This window comes from Telopea speciosissima, chromosome 6, assembly GCF_018873765.1.
Source record: "Telopea speciosissima isolate NSW1024214 ecotype Mountain lineage chromosome 6, Tspe_v1, whole genome shotgun sequence".
NCBI classification, from domain to species: Eukaryota; Viridiplantae; Streptophyta; class Magnoliopsida; order Proteales; family Proteaceae; genus Telopea; species Telopea speciosissima.
In genome coordinates, this window is record NC_057921.1 from 38079706 (window position 1) to 38095291 (window position 15586).

General features: G+C 37.6%; 1 protein-coding gene across 5 annotated transcripts in view; it reads left to right on the top strand.

Moving 5' to 3' along the window:
* The window catches only part of LOC122664593, a 51836-nt gene that overhangs the window by 25389 nt on the left and 10861 nt on the right, over nt 1–15586 (top strand). Inside the window, exons 6-9 of one of the 5 annotated variants that reach the window (XM_043860484.1) lie at nt 4176–4259; nt 4362–4524; nt 11036–11130; nt 11233–11367. The gene's annotated coding sequence lies outside the window, so the exon portion shown is untranslated. Of the gene's footprint in view, nt 1–4175; nt 4260–4361; nt 4525–11035; nt 11368–15586 lie in introns of those variants that run through there. The other 4 variants (XM_043860482.1, XM_043860483.1, XM_043860480.1 and 1 more) reach the window with 4 other exon arrangements.

The following is a 15586-nucleotide window of genomic DNA, read 5'->3' on the forward strand; positions in this document are numbered from 1 at the left end:
AAATGCACCAACTCGCTAAGATCTTGGCCCAACTTGGTTTTCTGATTAGCCGAAACCATGTCCGAAACGACACCTTGAATCATGCTCAGAACTGGAGTTACCTTGGGCAAAGGAGGGTGCTGCCATTGCCCATACCCTCAAGACTCGGGCCTCCAAGAATGCTAGACAAGATCTTAACCGGAGATTCTAGAGCCATGCTATATTCCTCTAGTTTGAACTTATAGCACAGACCTCTTGAGTAGCCTATACAATGGGGGCACATGCACCGTGGTCGGTATCTTATGTGGTATGGGTCAAATTGAGTCTCCCCTGTGAATTGGGGCTCATTAGTCTTGTTATGCTGTTCCTTTTCCTCTCACCCTTCCTCCTGGATATCATCTGTTGAGGCCTGAGGGTGATGCAGATAAGTCACTTAGTGGGCTTATTTTAGTGGAAATAAGCCTTGGGATGTTATGTATGTATTGGGCCTTTGATTCTATGTGTATATTTTGTAATTAGCCAATTTAATGAGCCTAAAATATGGGTAGAGAGTAGGAAAACGGGATTTACTTCATTAGTTTAGTTAGAGTTTGAATCAGTTTCTTTCATTATTTTAGTTTCCTAGTCAGTTTATGTTACCTTATTAGTTAAGGATAGTGTTAGGCCTTTCCTTTTTAGTGTCTAAGTCTATTTTCGAGTCTTCTATATAAGTTTGTAAGAGAGGCCAGCATTGTACACGAATTTGATTAATGAGATTGAGGGGAAAAAAAATACACAGCCTTGTGCTTTGCTCTGTGAGAGAGTATGGTGAGGTGCCATTGGTGAGAGACCAAAATACGGTGAGAGGCTGTTGGTGAGAGACCCGGGAGAGAGTGGGATACTCGATCCAATCCTATCCTTTTCTTTTATTTTCTTCTTTGTTTCTATTTTAATCAATTTCATTATTTGATCTGCTACAAGTTCTTCAATCGTTGCCTAGTAATTTGAAGATCATATCAACATCAAACTTTATTCAAGAAGATCCTGCTGGGGGCTAGGTCCTTCATGATCCAGTCTTACATTATTTGGTATCAAAGCCTATCACCTCCTAGGGTTGATGTTACTACAAGGAAGATGAAGGTAGAAGTTCCTTACTTTGCTGGATAGAGGGATCTATTCTTCTTCCTTGATTGGCTGGATCCTCTAGAGGAATATTTTGACTGATACAACCCAACCGAGAAGCGGAAGCTTGGGTTTGTTTGCTCCTGATTGACTGGTTATGCTAGAAAATGGTGGAAACTCCATGAAGAGAGACTCAAAGTTAGAAAATGTGAACCTAGGACTTGGGAAGAGATGAAGTACGAGTTGAAGAACAAGTGTCTACCAGAACATATGTACAAAAAACTCTCCTTTCAACAAGATTACCACCAGAAGGTATTTACACTTGAAGAGAGCGTGAAGCAACTAAAAGACCAAATGGCCTCTTTTGGGCAAACATTTAAAGCCACGTTTGGTCCCCTCTACCCTCCACCTCCAAGGGATGCTACCAGAACAGCTGTTGAAGTTTTGAAGATGGAAGAGCAACAAGAGAAGAAACCTCCAACCAGAACTTGAAGCAAGTAAAGTTGAGGCAATGGACGATGTGGAACTTGGTACTACAGTTGACAAGGTGGTTGAAGAAACCATTGTAGAGACAGTGACCAACAAAGAAGAACTTAAAGAGTTAGAGTTTGAAGTAGAGAAGGTTGAAGATACAACTATAAAAGATCCCATGGACATGACTGCTGATTTTAAAATCGAGCACATAGAGTTCGTCATGCCCAGAGTTCTTTGAAGAGAAAGTTCCATGCCTTGAAGACTACATTCCTAACATCAACGAGCTGCCTGAGTATTGTTATGGTTTGAAGACAGATGTTCACCACACAAGTTGCTTCGTCCATTTTGCAAAATTTGAGGTTGAATCTTTTTTCAAGCAGGGGAGAATTGATGCAAGAAGTCACTTGGAGGGCTTATTTTAGTAGAAATAAGCCTTGGGATGGCTTATGTATGTATTGGGCCTTTGATTCTATATGTTTATTTGGTAATTGGCCAAATTTAATGAGCTTAAAATATGGGTAGAAAGTAGGAAAACGGGGTTTACTTCATTAGTTTAGTTAGAGTCTTGTTTTGAGTTTGTTTCTTTCATTATTTTAGTTTCCTAGTCAGTTTATATTACCTTATTAGTAATGAATTGTGTCAGGCTTTTCTTTTTTAGCGTCCAAGTCTATTTTTGAATCTTCTATATAAGTTTGTAAGGGAGGCCAGCATTGTACACGAATTTGATTAACGAGATTGAGAAAAAAAAAAAAAACATAACCTTGTGCTTTGCTATGTGAGAGTATTGTGAGATGCCATTTGTGAGAGACCAAAATACGGTGAGAGGCCGTGGGTGAGAGACCTGGGAGAGAGTGGGATACTCGATCCAATCCTATCCTTCTTTTCCATTTTCTATTTTCTTCTTTGTTTCTATTTCAATCAATTTCATTGTGTGATTTGGTACAAGTTCTTCAATTGTTGCCTAGTATTTTGAAGATCAAATCAACATTAAACTTTATTCAAGAATCCTGCCTAGGGCTAGGTCCTTCGTGATCTAGTCTTACATTAGAGGGTTGATGTCTTGTATTTTGTGGTTTGGGTTGTGGACTGCCTTCAAAGGGCAGTTAAAAGCCCGTTGGGGGTAATTTCGGTAATTGTATCTCTTTGTTTTCCCTTTAAATTGGTAGCAATGGGGGTTATTAGGATGAATGGGAAATCTCTATAAATCAGAGAGGCACGAGGAAGAGAGCTTGTAAACATATTCATCTTTTCTAGGGAAGATGCTCTCATCTCACCGTGGACGTAGGCACCTTGTTGAACCATGTATATCCTTGCATTGTTATTGTTTGATTGCTCTTTGTTGTGTTTTGTTTTCTGCATCATGTATAGGTTTCAGTTTCTACATCACCTACAGTTGCAGGTTGAATGGTTGATCAACCCCATCCTCATCATCACTACCACCACCATCGTCATTTGATGCAAACAGTGTGCGAGTGGCTGTTGGATGCAGACAATCGCCGTGTCTGTGAGTGAACTTGGCCCTTGCGTGACATAAAACACATTGACATCAACACCCATTTGCTCTGCAATCTTGGAGTTAGGCTACTCCCAGGCTCATCGAAGCCGAAGCATACCAAATTCCCACCACACTTGCTCCTCAGTAACTGGCGGGCATATCCATGGTTGTACACAAATGAAGTCACTTATCGTGCCTTCTCAACCACATTCTGTAATCATACCATGGACCTCTTTCCATGTCCTAAAGCATTAGGTCGATGTAGTGGGCCGCATATGACATCCAAAACAAGCGGTACTTAGTATTGTTTATTGAGTGTGGGATATGTGTTGGGTCCTTTAAATCTCTGCTACTTATTATTATTAGGACTTTTCTAGGGGAGAAATGTGTACATAATCTGCACATGCTCCAAATATAAACCATGGACTGCTATCATTGTTATCTTATTACACAGTTCAGATTTGTTATTTGAAGTTTTTAATGTCCATAATGCAAGTTCATAATTCGATGCTTTGGTTCTTAAATGTTCCTTTTTTCTTTTTAAAAAAAAGGATAAATTTATAGCAATATAGGTTGTTTCTATATCATTTTCCTGCTTCCTGACCTGGAAATTGTTTTTATTTACATACACATCCATTTACTCTACCATTTGATAATAGTAACTAGTGGGCGATCCTTGGCGCAATGGTTAAGTTGCGCTAGTGCAACCATCAGGTTGCGGGTTCAAAACTTGGAAATAGCCTCTCCGCGAAGTGGGGGTAAGGCTGCGTACATTTGCCCCTCCCATACCCTGCAGTAGCGGGAGCCTCGTGCACTGGGATGCTGCCTTCTTCTTCTTCTTCTCTTGATAATAGTAGCTGGGTTTAGGATCCTAAGGTTAATGGTCAGACATGTGACAATCTACCTTCTAGACATATGCCTGGACCTGAAATCATGTAACAGAAATAGAGAAAGATGGTAGACGGAAGGAAGGGGAGGAATGGTGGGAGAGATATTTTGGCTTCTCAAATTATTATAGTACTGTAACATAGTTGTTTTATTGTAATTTCTTGTTTGTTACCCTTTTTCCATACTTATACATTAGTTTGCTCTCACAACTTTTGGCTTTAATATTTTTGTTCTTCAGGAACTTTCTGTTCCAGGCCAAATTAAAACTCTGAATGGTTTTTGCCCATGGAGTTGGCTTCCTGAATCAATGTTTGTTCAGAAAGTAAGTTTGATTTCTTCTGCGGGTCAGTTGTTTGTTGATTCTATGGGCTTAAATTTGTCTGGTCTTAAAGCGGGAATTGACTCCATCTATCACAAATTTCAGTTGGCTGGTATATGCAATCTCTGCTTGCCATGAGTTTCAGTTCACTGTTATGCATTCCCTCTGGTTATTTTGGTGGTTTTTTCCGGTACTGTCATTGAAGTCATAAGCTGCAGTTTTCGTCCATTTCAGCAAATATCACCTCAAAAACAGTGGGCTTTTAAAGGTATGATAATGATCCTTCTGAGATAAAATGCAGAAATTTGCGTACAATGATAAATCTGTTTTTTATGTGTGGTAAATTCTAGTCTAGTAATGCTTATTATGACTAAATCCTATACAAGGTGTAAACCGCAGCAATTGGATGCATCAATCATAAAGTATGTAATTCTATCTGGAAGAGAAACAGATCATATCTCTTTACATGGCATAGCCCAATCACATAAATATACGTGTCAATATCGGAAGAAATCCTGTAGAAAACTGTAGGATCATGTTGAAAGATTCTTTATCCCTCTGCATAAGGAACAGGCCCCGCAACACCTTTCCTTTTCCATGAAGAGGACTATCAGAATTTTTCCACAGACCTAGACCATGTTGATTGCAACTCGAATATATATTGTAAGTATGCCCATCTTAAGGAATCTATTCATTGCATAATTGTCCAGGCAGATGCAGAATGTTGCTTAGAAGGATTCCTTTATTTATATATGTTTCTAACTAGCAAGCTTTAGTGAAGCCTATTAAGATTTAAGTTTCTAATTCAGAGCATGTTTCTATTATTTAAGTTTCTATTTCTTTTTTTTTTTTTTTTCCTAAAAGGATCATATGTATTAAGAGAAAAGGGTGAAAAAAGGATTTAAGTTTCTACTTAGAAGCTTGGCGTGAAACCGAATATTTCACGGAACGGTCAAAACCCGACTGAAACCTGGCAAGTTTCGCATGCAGATTTCGACTGCTGGTTTCAAGGCCCAAATGGCCAAAGTAGGTTTGAAACTTCTGGAAAACCCTATTTAGCTCCTCTAAAAAAACACACCCAAAATGATAGCTTGGCTTCGGACCCTAGGTTGGTAGAGTACTTTGTACACTGCTGTATACTTTTTCTAATATAACTTATTCTGCACAAAATTTAGTACTAGAACACACATAATTCAATTAAAGCAACTAAAATATGTATGAGGAATGATTAAACATAAGATTAGTGACCATTTCATAATTATTAAATGTTATACACGGTTCATTACAACGCCAAAAATCACAAAAAAAAACTGAAGTTTTCTTGGAAGCTTTCCTCTCTGGAGTTGAAACTAGAAAATAGTTCGAAATTTTGCAAAAGTTTGATTGAAACCTTGCCTTTTATACAAAGGGTTTATTTTTGCCGAAGTGGACTATATGTATTCGGCTTTGGTTCTATTGGTTTTCTTTGAAATGGGCTACGTTAAATATGGGTAGAACTTAGGAAATGAGATTTAAGTCTTTTCCTAGTAGTAAGGAGCTTAAAGTCAAATTGGTCATTTGGTCCTAGTTTCATTAGAATTTTGGGGTTGTAATTTTCATAGTCGGTTTAGGAGTTGTTTTATTCTCTTTTAGTATATTATTGGTCAAATAACAAAATCTGAGTTGCATTAGGTTAGGCAAGTTCTAGTCATAGTTGTCAAGGCGACCCAAGGCGATGGAGGGGTGTCTAAGAGCGACAAGGCGCCCAAGTGTTATTTTTTATTTCCCCTCTTTTCTAATATTATTTAGTATGCTACAATATGTACTTTATATCGTAAAAAATCAACATTAAGTATCAAGTCATCAAAAATCAATATTGGGTCACATCAAGTCATCAACAAATCAACATTAAGTCACATCAAGTCATAAAAAATCAATATTGGGTCACATCAAGTCATCAACAAATCAACATAGAAATAGAAGACAACAGAACTGAAGAAGCAAGCTATTGAAAGTTTGAAACAATCAAAACACACATTTGGTCTATATGTTCTTGGAATTGGTTATTTTCAGGTATACCAAGTCTCACATTTGGTTTATACTATTCTTAGAAAATATGATCTTATCAACAAGTAATTAACCTGTTCTAGATTTAGAGAAATGTTCTTGTTCTCTAAGAAATTTAATTAATCAACTGCTTCTATTTTTACGTGAAACTTTTTGTATTAGGTAGAGCCCAAAACCAGCTTTCCAACAAATTCAAGATTGCTTAAATCAGATTTATATTGAAGGAGTTATGTTCCGGTTAAACCTTATTTGGTGTTTGCGAATGCTGTCAAAATTGCTTTGAATGAAAATATTTTTTAAGATATCAAAACAATTGAATATTTTACTGCACTTTTGGTTTTTAATAATGTTTTACCATATTAAGATTTATGGAATTTTTAGATTTGAGAAAAACTCCAGCATTAGAAAGTTGAAAATTTCACCTACCGCCAAAAATCCAGTTTTTGTTTTTGAATTGGGGGGCTGATTTTTTTTTCATTTTATTTTTTTATTATTTTAATTGGATTCAAATAGGGGGTATTTGCTTATTTATGAATAATATCTTAAGTAAATGAAATAACCTTAAACGATCTTTGGCTTAAATAAGTGCTAGAACCATAGGTATCAAGACGACAAGGCGCCCATTGGTGTTTTAGAGGGTCCAAAAGCAAGCGACACCGTCAAGGCAGCAAGGAGCCTGGACGCCTAGGCGGGGCCTTGGTAACTATGGCCAGAACCTGGTTCGAGACCAATTAAACCAGTACAAGATGCCCTACAATAAGGCGGCAGCCGCCTAGGCACCTAGAAATCCACCTAGACGCCTAGGCGACGCCTTGACAACTATGGTTCTAGTAATATTAGCAATCAGATTTTCACAATTGTAAGTATACTTCCATACTCTGTCTTAAGGATTCATGTTAGTGTGGATGGATTTCTAAACATTCTGAGGTGGATTCGGTAGCAACTTTTTGGAGCTAGGTTCTCTTGAAATGTTTTGTTATTAGTCAATTTTTAGTACTTTCAACTTTCTACTGATATAATGACAAAAACTCAGCCTTTTCCCAACTAAATGATGTTGGCTACATGGATCATTGCAAAGATAAACAATAAAAAAATAATAATGAAAAGAGCACGACATTGACAAAAACTCTGCAATATCCCACCTAAATAGGGCCGGCTACATGGATCCTTGCCCTCCACTTAGCTCTATTCGAGGTCATACTTGAGACAAGGCGTGAACTTTGCATGTCTTTACTCACTACTTCTCCTAAGGTCATTTAGGCCTGCCCCTAGCTCTTTTTTATCCTTCAATCTTAATCAAATCACTCCTCTGCACTATATATCCCCTTCTTTATTAATGGTTGACCCCAGATATCTGAAATAATCACTTTGCGGTATCTCTCTCTCTTCAATTTTCACCATTTCGTTATCCATCTTAGTGTAACTAAAGTTGCACACCATATACTTTGTCTTTGTTCTACTTAACTTAAAACCTGTTGATTCCAAGGTTGATCTCCATAACTCCAACTTAGCATTAATACCTGCTTTTTATCTCATCTGCCAAAACAATATCATCAACAAAAAGAATACTCCAAGGAACCTCATCTTGAATTTTCCTAGTTAAATCATCCATGATAAGCACAAACAAATTAGGACTTAAAGTTGATCCTTGATGTAAACCAATTGTAATTGAGAATTCACTACCTTGACCTCCCACGATTCTCACTCTAGTCACCATGTCATCATACATATCTGTAATTACATCCACATTACTTACTTGGTGCTCTTTTCTTCTCTAAAACATGCCAGATTAGCTCTCTAGGGACTTTGTCATAGGCTTTTTTTTAGGTCAATAAAGGCCATATGGAGATCCTTCTTGTAAACTTTAAATCTTTCCATGAGCCTCCTAAGTAAGTAGCTTATGTTGATTAATCTAGCATAAAACCAAATTGGTTCTCCGAGATAGTTGTTTCTCTTCTCATGTGGGCTTCAATAACCCTCTCCCATATTACATAGTATGACTCATTAGTTTTATGCCTCTATAGATATTGCAACTTTGAATTTCACCTTTATTTTTTTAGATCGGAACCACAATGCTTCTCCTCCATTCATCTGGCATTTTCCTTGTGCGCGTAATCTTGTTAAATAGATTGGTTAACCAAGATAAACCACATAATCCTAAGCTCTTTTATACTTCTATTGGGACCTCATTTGGGCCAGGTGCCTTGCCTACTTTCATCTTTCTTAAAGCTTCTTTAACTTCATACACTATAACCTTCCATATATATCTATGGCAAGTGGTGTGTTGATGAGTAATGCAGTCTTCCAGGTCACTATTACTTTAGATGTCTCTATTTAGTAGGCAGTAGAAATACTCTTCCCATCTCGTCATATTGTCCTCATCCCTTACTAGCACTCTACCTTCATCACTTGTAATACATCTAACATGGTCAAAGTTTCTACTCTTCCTTTCCCTCATTTTAGAAATCTTATAGATGGCTTTTTCTCAAGGTTTGAAATCTCGGTTTTAAGGCTGGTTTCGGTCAGCTTCGAAATCGAGATAGGCAGGTTTCGATCGAAACTTGGTCGAGACCTGGTATTTTTCCAAGCCAACTCGAAACCTTGGTTTCAAGAATCAGAAAGTGGTTTTTTGCCCTAATTTTTTTTGTGCTGCCTATTTTTTACATTTTAAACCAATCCATGAATTAGTTTACAAAATGAACACTTAAAATGGTACTTGTGGTTTTGACTCAAGTTGGCTAGTGTACAAGGTTTAAAATCTCGTTTCGTTTCGGTGTTTCGGTCTGACCGAAATTTCCGAGATATAGAAATTACTGAGATTTCCATGGGTGTAAACACTAATGGGTGTCTTGCCATTTTGATACCTATGATTCTAGCACTTATTTAAGCCAAATATTGTTTAAGGTTATTTCATTTTCTTAAAGATATTAGTCATAAATAAGCAAATACCCCCTATTTGAATCCAATAAAAATAGTTAAAAAATCAAAATTATATGTTTGTATATGTGAATTTCATTATATTGCGATATGGTTGTATACCCATTTCTCGATAGGGTTGGTCATGATCATGCTTGGTAATGGCATTGGTTCAATTTCTACGGAGTCCATGTTCTGGTAGATGAATTCTGAAGTTGCTGAAGCTTTTATAAATCATTCTTCTATTAGTTATTGTGCTGCTTATATTTTTTGGGTTATTTACACATACCACCCCTGAGGTTTAACGAAAGTATAATTTTACCCCCCAGTTTTGGATAATTCTGCATAACCCCCTGAGGTTTACAAACGTTAACAAATACACCCATTCCGTCAGTTCATGACTAACAACATTAAATATATGATGTGAACTGACAGAATTACCCTTGCAAAGAAAAAAAAAAAAAAAAAAAAAAAACCCTGCAACTCATCTTCCCCAAATCGATTTGGGGAAGATGAGTTGCAGGTATCCCTTTCTCTCTCTCTCTCTCTCTCTCTCTTGTCAAGTTTTAATGGGTTCTTTTTTTCCCTTACGAATCTGATCACCATTAAAGCTTTCTTCCCATATTCCTTCTTTTCTACCTTTCCATAAGTTCCGAATCTGATCACATTTAAACGTATATTATCCATTCAAAGTTCCAATCTTTCTCTCTCTCTGCGTCTGGCTGCAACTCTTCTTCTTTTTCTTCCTCTGTTGATCATATATTCTTAGTAACGAGCGTGTGTGGGGAACCTGAGTCGCCATGACTCGGTGGTGCTCTCATTGCAGCCATTACGGGCACAACTCACGCACCTGTCCGACAAGAGGAGGGGTGAAGTTGTTTGGTGTTTGACTCACGGATGGGTCTATAAAGAGGAGTGCAAGTATGGGCAACCTCTCTGCTCACTATTACTCATCATCCTCTGCTGCTGGTTCGCCTTCTTCTGATCCCCTCCGTGATCCAACCCCTGTCGCCGAAGGTTATGTCTCTGATGATCCTGCTCATGCATCTTGTTATCCAGCAAGGTATCCCAGTTTTGGCTGTCATATTGCCCCTTGCGGTACCCTGATTTGCAAATATACTATCACTTGCGGCTCTCCTATTTTGGGGACTTTTCTGGTCTCAGGTGGTTCTTCTGAAACTGATTTGAGTTTGTTGGAGTTCTCTTATGCCAATCAGTTCGACCTGGTACTTCATGAAACAGATCACCTCCCTAGGGCAACTCAAACTCCAGGTTCCTGCCCCCATTAGCTTCTCCTATCATCAGAATCACACCCTGAAATGTGCTCGAGTTACCGCCAGTCCCTGATTTCAGAACTAACCATTTGATTGCTTGCTGGTTTCTAGGATCCTTTCTTGCTGGATTCAAAAAGGGAAAAAAAGAACCCATTAAAACTTGACAAGAGAGAGAGAGAGAGAAAGGGATACCTGCAACTCATCTTCCCCAAATCGATTTGAGGAAGATGAGTTGCAGGGTTTTTTTTTTTCTTTGCAAGGGCAAGTCTATCAGTTCACATCATATTTTTAACGTCGTTAGTCATGAACTGACGGAATATTTGTTAACGTTTGTAAACCTCAGGGGGGTATGCAGAATTATCCAAAACTGGGGAGTAAAATTATACTTTCATTAAACGTCAAGGGTGGTATATGTAAATTACTCTATTTTTTGTGTTCTTTTTTTGTTTTTTGTTTTTTGTTTTTGATAGGGGGAGGGGGGTTTATTTTTCATGTCATCCAAACACTAACTGAGATAATATAATTGCATGCCTTGGCCATTAGAGCAGTTGCAGGACTACAACTGAAATTTCATAGCTCAAGCCACCAAGCTACCTCTGCTGTCCAGTCTGCTTCCATGTGCAAAGTACTTGAATGCTGTATGCTCCCAAACTGCTTATGCGACACTTGGCTGTTTTCTCACCTCGGGGATTGTTCTTTTACATCCACATTTCAATGACTGGAAAATGAAGTATTTGCAGACAACCAAGTGAACAAAGGTATGTGATGCGGCTTTCATTTGTTTGCATTACAAAGGAATTTTTACTGGATCATTCCAAAGGATATTTACCCCTTAGGTCATCCACTGACATGCTGTGAATGACAGTACTATTCTTCAGGAGGTTGTGGTCACCCGACACCGATATAAGCATACATCTCAAGTCATTGGATTGAAGAAATTCAGAAGTTTGTTTTGTTTGAATAGATTAAAATGCCGTGTCTGAAAATTTGTCATCACTATTTCATTATAAAGTAGCATGTTTGAAGGCTAGAAGTCAAACTCCCATTCTTTTTCCTGTTGGTTGAAGACTAGAATTCAAACTCCCATTCCTTTTTTTTGTTCCTGGAGGGAAGCTGGTTTAAGCATTTTTCTCCATTACTGTCTGCTGTTTTAACTTTAGCTTTCTATTTTGGCTGTTTTTTACTTGGATTCTCCAGTCTTCTACATTGGCATACATTGATAATTTCTGTCTGGAAAATTCATGTTCTGTCCCATCACCACTACAGTTTCATGAGGGACTTCTGTAGATGACAAAGGGGGCACAGGGCTACAAGCTGTTTATATGTGGCTGACCATTGGGGCAACATCCATGGATGTTTTTAAATTACTATTAACTTAAGGAAAGTAAAGGATTCAGTACATTCTCAAATGAAAACACCCTAAATCTACTTGTTCTACTTTCTCAGCAAGATTACAAGTTATAATTTTACAGTCATCAGTGAGTACTGTCCAAGTAACCATATTAAATTGTTCCAATATATCATTGAGTTTTAACAACACATGAAAAAAAGCCCCGAGGCCCTCTCTTCACATCCACCTGAGAAAGCGTCTGACGTTCTCACTTGGATGGAACTTCTTGAAGTCTGTCACCACCTTTGTTATACTGGTGTCGACAGTCCTAGATTGTTGTAAAGCAAAATATGGATGGGACAGTGGACCAGTACAAGGTTAGGTTGGTTGCAAGAGGATTTACCTAGAATTATGGTCTGGATTACTAGGAGATGTTCACACCAATTCTTGTGTTGTAAATCTAGGGTGGGATCTGCAACAACTTCACATCAAGAACAAATTTCTTCATGGATAACTAGAAGAAGTGTACATGGAAATTCCTCCTAGTTTCTTATGTCAGAAAACCAAGGAAAAGGTTGCAAGCTCAAGAGAACTTTGTATGGATTGAAGAAGTCTCTTCGTGCCTGGTTTGCAAGTTCAAAGCAATGCTGATCACACACTATTCATTAAGCGGACTGATTCCAAGATTGCTATTCTCATTGTATACGTTGATGACATTGTTTGTCACTGGAAGTGACACAGGGAAATTTCTTTCTTAAAGACTTACCTTGGTCAAGAGTTTGAGATCAAAGAACTAGGTTAAGCTACGGTATTTTCTTGATATTGAGGTTGTCCGCTCTACCAAGGGTAGTGTGGGGCTCCTCTGTAGCGCGACAGTGTGTAGTGCATCATCTGACGGCCCACAATATTTGGGCCTGCAGCCCAACACACCGGTGGAGTGGGGCTGCGTACCCAAGCATTACGGGCCGTCGGATGATGCGCTACACACTGTGTCGCGCTACAGAGGACCCAAGTCGACCAAAGGTATCTTTCTATCTCAATGGTAATATACCCTTGACCTTCTACAAGAGTTTCTTTAAAGCACTCTTAATGGCAGAATGGACGGGCAATTATAGAAACTCGCATACAGAGGAACAAATGGAGAAACACATAATAGAAAATGGGAAAAGGCTCCCCTCATAGACATTGTGTAGAACACTTTTGCATGCATACACTTATTTTTGTTTCTATAAATGCCCTTCATCATGAAACCGTATGTGAAGTGTTACTGATCGGCCTAAGTTTGAAAAAAAAACACGGCACCCTAAAGCACTCATTTATTTGCCTAGATTTCTAAAATATTTTGTGGTTTTTGGGAAAAATAACGTTGTCTGGTCATGTGCGACCGGTGCCAAGACAGTTCCCTGAAATGGTCACGTGCGACCGGTGCCAAGACACAGTCCCCTGAAATAATCACTCCGTCCTCTACAAAATGAAAAATCCTTTGCACGTGTTCCCATTAGCCCTTATGCTGATGCAGGGCCACACAGCCAGCGACCCCTTGCCCTTAGTTTTTTTAACTCTCTCGGTCAGCTGTTGAGAGAACAATATGATCTTTGATATTTTTGTCATTTCCAATTTTCATGATTATGGGTGGGACAAAGAAGCATCTGTGAAGAAAAAATCTAGTCATACGATTGGGTGGTTGTGTTTGATGGTAGGTGATTGTATCATTCATCAAGATACCACAAATTTCTTTCTCCCCGTAACAAAATCAGTAGATTGAGAAGTTATTTTTCAAATTCATGTATTGGATTTTCAATTAAATATTTTTTATTATAATAACCACACAATTTCGTAGTTAGCAAAAATGCGTTTCAAATTTAAAATGGAGTTTATGTTCTTATCTTTTAAAATGTGTTTTGTCGTTTGTTTCTCAATAATATGGGGGGAAAAAATAAATGGCAAGCATTCTCGTTTTAAATATGTTTATTAGGTTTTTTTTTATTATGTTTTTTTTGTGCATTTTTAGAATTGTTGAAGAATGACTTACTTGGCTGACCATAACTCTCTTTACCGAATTTTGAATGATCTGATTCTTTTGCCGACATAAACTTGACTTTAAGGGTTACAAACCTCATACTAGCACCTTTAACTCATGTTCAATGCACGGTCTCCGAAATTGACCTACAAATGATGCATCTGCTAAAATCGGTTTCTAAAACGATGAAATCACTCCGGAAGTGTTTTGGTCATGCTGACAACAATGAACAATACAATAACCAAACCACATTGTTCAACAGGACTTTGGAATTGTATTTGGGAAATATGCACTAATGTTGGATGTTATAATTGTTTCGAAACATTAGATGTAGGTGGTATTCAGGTAATATTTTCTCAATTTCTATGAGTATATTGTCATTTTTTTTTAAATCTACATGTATAACCTGTACCATCCATTCCCTTATTATTTTCCTTTTTTGTTTTTATTTTTTATTTTTTTTACCATATTGTTTGGAGTTTTAAACTGTTTAAAACCTACACTATCCATTTCCCTTCTTTTTTTTTCCGCTCCCATTGTGCTCTGTTTGTTTCGGCGTAAAATTTTACCTGGAAATTTTTGCTTGAAAATTTTCACTTCAAAAAAATTGATATGTAAAATTTTACATGTTGAAAAGTGTTCCAATGTTTTTTTTTTTTTTTATGGAAAAAAGCATTGAAAAAATTTTCAACATATAAAATTTTACATTTACGAAGTAAAATTTAACAAGGAAACTTTTCCAAGTAAAATTCTACGCCGAAACAAATGGAGCCTCACGAGGAAAAATTTCTTAGATCCAAAGAACGAAAATTACAAAATAAATAGGTTTCAAATTTGTTTTACATCCACTATTTTTTATTTTAAGAAAATTTATTTAATCCCCAGAGTTGGTTAATACTCATGCCACGCAAGAATAAAATAAAAGCATCCTTCCAAAATTGTCCCAACATCATTTAATTATTTTAAAAACCATGAAATCCAATGAAAGTGAACCTTAATTGTAGGTGTAGAAATCAAAGCTTCTATTACCTCATCCAAAAAACAAAAAATGAAAACAAAGCTATAACATCAAGTCCAAAGGGAAGTACACCTTAATTGTTGGAATAGAAATGTATCTAAAAAAAATAAAATAAAACAAAAACAAAAAATGGATGATTCACCCACCATCCTATTCACGCCCCGCGGTGAATGGGATCCCATTCACTATGGGTGGAAGGAAACTTGGTAAACAAAACAAAACAAAAAACAAGAGTAAAAGAAACAATAAAGTAAAAACAAGTAGAGAAAGTTGCGCGCCTCTTCCTCATTTTCCCCTCTGGACAGATTTGGTAATTTGGAAGAAGGACGGAAGATGGGTTAAATATGCCGATCAAATGTAGACTTCGAGATGAAATTAATCCCCCTTGTTAGAGGAGGTGTTTGACAGGGGGGAACTTGTTAGAGTGGGGGCCGGCAGAGAACTGGAGGTGATAAAGATCCATCTCAAGATGTACAATGTAGACTTCTTTTGTGAAGTAACTTTACATCTCTGCTTTGTGGTGTTGTTAACCCTTGACAGAAGTAGTGAAGGACTGAAGGACCCTCTACACTTCTATAGTACAATAATGGAGAAGACAGGGGACTACACAAGGGTAACAGTTTCCCCTTGCTCTCATGATGAACAGTAGTAAAAGCCAATTCTGCTAGAGAACAAATAAATTTCACAAGTCACTCCCCCTCCCCCCTTGGGCCACCCGTCTGAGAG